The following is a 4,581-nucleotide window of genomic DNA, read 5'->3' as shown; positions in this document are numbered from 1 at the left end:
TGTTTAAGGTGAAGATATGACTATTAATTAAGTGATTTACGCGGTTTTTCCGTATTTATTTAATGATTTAATCCAAAACATTTTATTTGTAACACTGTTTTGAGTTTGTCCAATTTTCGTACAAAAGGTTTTGATTAAGGCCCCTAAGATGTTTGTGTTATTTATTATTTCTACATTTACTTGACGAAATAATATTTTAAATATAAAACACATAAAAAATACCTCACGCAACTATACTGGCTCATCATCGGGCATAGAAGAAACATTCACATTATATCACTCTCTTCACAAATTCGTCGCGCGTCGTTGTAAAAGTAATCACAAATAGTTACATAATTCATAGTGAATTTTATCATCCAGCTCCCGACATTGAAGAACATCCTCATCGTATCATAAGCCTATTTCCATGTTTCCTTCCTTTCTTCAAATATTTTACAAAACCGAACGAAATTAGTTTTTTCGCCACAGTCCGCTTTTCATTAACACTTCGCCTGTTTATTAGAGAGAGGTCTTCCAACTTCTATCAGAACAGGGAGTGTCTTATCATTGTAATAATGTGAGATCCCTTTTAATACCCATTTAATGTTTTATTTTTTTGTCTCCTCTTTCACAATAGTAGCTGCTTGATTGTGGAATAATCGAACCACTTATGTCAGAGACGTCCCTTATTTATTTACATTTAAATCAAGATTGAAATGTCACTATCTAAATATTTAAGTTTTTCTCTTCTCTTTCTTTTTTTTCCCCATCCAAACTAATATATTTATAGTATAGTGTTGATTTTAAATTTATTTTCGTTTTCAATTTTGCATAAAACTATAAATGTTTGTATTAATAGAATATACCTAGAATATGTCCATATACTTCTTATTTTCTCAAACTGAATGATTTGGGTAAGTAGGTAGGAAGAAATTGCCTTAAGGCAATATGCCCGACTTTCAATTTCTTGAGAAAGTTTTTTTTAAATATCTAACAAACTAATGCTAGCGGGACGAAGAAATGTCAGGAAGCCATATTTAGGCGGTTCGAGAGACATCTGAAGACAGAGATATAAAATAAAATTTTAGAGATATAAAAAACACCCCTTTCCCGAAATGACGACTTGCTCCCTTCTTTAGTTTCGCATATTCACTATTAACAAGAAGACTAATTCATTTAGGCCCGTAGGGTTGATCAAATGAAGCCCGAAGTGCAGAATTTACTAGCATGTAACAGACGCCGACATCGATTGTGGAATGTAATTATTATTACAGATTCTTAACTATTCAATTTTAATCGCTTGTTAACCGCCCTTTTTCTGTTTATTATTTTCCGTTCATAAACAGTAAAATATACTACAATATATGTGTCTAAAGGGGCCAATGTCGGATGTCATTTTGTTTCTTGCCAACATTTTGAAGATAGTTAATGTTAATTATAAAATACACATATTTAAAAACTATCCACACATGCTTATGTGGTAGTCTTTTGATATTTAAAATAATTTCAAACACTTCAAACAGTTAAATATAACATCGCAAATTGGCTGAAAATTACTCTGCCGTAATTTACGACATTCCCTCTTTCAGATGCAAATCATAGATATATTATACCCTTCATAAAATGAAAAATAATAAGAAAAAACATCGTTTAATTAATTTTTTTTTATATAAAACAAAATTTATATAAATTTATTAAACTCAAGTACACAATGAAACAATTGTATGTTTACACATTTTGCGTAGATACTAAATATGACAGTATTTTTTATATGATTTTGGTTGCATTATTTTGAGCAGATTATTCTTTATTACATTAATATTACTCAAAACAACAAAAAAAAATTATGATGCCCAAAAAGGCAGTATTTTTTTTATGCTCGAGATCCTAATCAACTGAGACCAGTAGAACCAATAAAACCAGGCCCAGAGGGCCGATTACATGAAGCCCGAAAGGATGAATTTTCTAGCATATAACAGAGGCTTCTGGTTCACTTTTTTATATAACTAAGCAAAGGGGCACTTGGTCCCTCTATCGCTAAAGACAGGGATAGAGGGGCTATGTGGCTATGCGGAGGGGTGAGTTTCTACTATCCCATACGATGATGTCGGCGCAGAGGATAGCAGATAGCGGTAAAGCGGTTTTCTGGTCGATGGTCAGATCTTTGACAATCCTATTAGGAGAACCGGGGAGGTAAAATGTTCGTCTTTTTGGATTTAAAAATGTGAGTTATTTAATTTAATATAAAAAAATTAATAACGGCTCAACCGCGAGACGAGCATAGAAATTTATCTAATGTGTCAGGTACTTTTAATGGGTTGAAGCTTAAAAGATGATGTTGAAATTAAACTGGAATCTAGCTTTTAGAAATTTTAAGGTGAAATCCACATAAATATCCTAAACGAAATACAATTCACAAGTTTATCAACAGAGATGAAAAACACTTTTGTGAATGAAATATAAAACCAAAATTATTTTTTTTAATTGAATATAAATAAAGTAGTACATAAATTATCATACGGATAATTATCATCTTTTAGAGAGGCTTAGTTAAAGATGCGTAGTTTTTTATGCGAGTTACAATAACAAAAATCTCAAATTACAGACTTTACGTTGTTGTTTATAAAAATTGATAGTTATAAAACGAATTTAATCAATATAAATGCATCGGGTTTTGTTTGCGTGGTAAGGTTGCGGACGAATCAGAAGTCTGGGGTTTGTATGCCGCATCGTTTGCTCTAAGGCAACTTTATTTCTATTTTCAAGTTCTGTTATTAATTAACTACTTTTTTTAAATGGCCTTTAAATTAAGGAATTACTTTTTTGAAAAAATTAAACAAGTTAAATTCTATTAAAGATGTGCCGTCTTATTTCGAACGCGACATAATGTTTTTGCATTATGTCTATGCATTGTGTTTGCATACGTTTGTTTTGAATTAAACTTTTTACCACAGCTCACGGTTTTTGTCCTTAAATAACTTTTATTATAAAACCAAAACGTTATTGTTATAATGCGGTAAATTTTGAAACAAAAAATGGTTGAATTTTGTAAAGGAATAATGATTTTCCGTCTCGAATTCCTCCCTTATTTTCGAGGGAATGGCAACCTTATTTGTGATTAATCGTTCCAAAAGTGTTACCATCTAGCAAGGTTTCGCTTCACCCCCACCTCCTTACCCTCAATGCCACCCCTCGCTGAGCAGACAGTCCCACAACCACCGTACCTTCGATATAACGAAACACAATGGGAAAATTACAAAAATGCTGAAATCGATTTAACAATGTAATAAGAAATTACATGTGGCTTTAACCCAAAAAAGGCATGGGCTGATATTAATTTATATCTTACATTATGTACAAGGCAAATAACAACTGAAATTTACAAATCGTTAAAAATTGCCAATAATTGTTTTCCGAAAAAAAAACAAACCGAAATTTTTGTCCAAGTTTGTTGCAACAGAAGGGAAAAATCATTTTTGAGACGAAAATATGGAAGTCTAGGCATTTACATTTGAGCGGCCACTTTACACACTGTGTAGCATTCACCATGCATTTTCTTTGCAAACATTTAGACATACTTAAAACATTATTGAATAATTTTGAGCCGTTTAGTCAAAAATAATGAAATTAATATAAAAGGGGTTTACTTTACACGAAACACGGAAATCAAAAAAAAATAGTTGAACAAAGTTTCTTAAAAAATATTATTTTTATTTACTTTTTGATATTCAGACGGGCTGCATTAGTAGTGTCGCTAACTGGATCAGAAGTTCGAATCCTCTATGACAACTTTCTACCATCTTTTAAGTCGTTTTTTAACGACTTTAAGAAAATGGCTCCAAAATTTAAATTTTAACGTAAAAAAGTAGTAATTTATTTCTGCTTTAAAAGGTAATATCAATTAACTCATTGAAATTCGTTATATGGCGGCCTCCGCGGTCTAGTGGTCAAGACGCTTGACTCACGCTCGGGAGGTTCCGGGTTCGATTCCCGGTGAGAACACAAAACTCAAAATGAATTTTTCTCAAGCCTGGGTGTTCTGTGATGTAATTCACCACTGTAACTGGGCCTACTGGCCTGTAGTGGTGCAAAAAAAAAAAAAAAAATATTTAATCAACGATGAGATGGTAGTTAGTGAAATATTAATTGGACTAATCATACAAATGTGTAGGTAATTAAAAATCAACAATTTTTATTTAACTATTCAGTTATTGGTCATATTCACTAAACTTAATCTTTATTATTACTTCAATTGATTTTACACACTTATTTCATATAATTTTTAAAAGATGGTGGAGTTTTATAATTGAGGATAAAGAATGTTAGTAATGCTTACTTAAAAAATGTATGCATTTTATGTTTCCTTGTTGATCTACAAATAAATAAATAAAAATAACAAAAAAATACGTAATCAATTAACGATTATGCAAAAATGCCATTGCACAATTGTACCTATATATTTAGATTGTTCTAATTCACTCACAGTTATTTTGGTAAATTATAATGTGGTGGTTCAAAGCCAAATGTTATTTATTGCTGAATCATTGAATTAATGCATTTATCGTGTGTAGTGAATCACCATTACAATAGATAATACTAGTT

This window comes from Micrasema longulum, unplaced genomic scaffold (genome assembly GCF_059751315.1).
Source record: "Micrasema longulum isolate JH-2025_06_02 unplaced genomic scaffold, ASM5975131v1 h1tg000256l, whole genome shotgun sequence".
NCBI lineage: Eukaryota > Metazoa > Arthropoda > Insecta > Trichoptera > Brachycentridae > Micrasema > Micrasema longulum.
Note: the sequence above shows the minus strand (reverse complement) of the source record.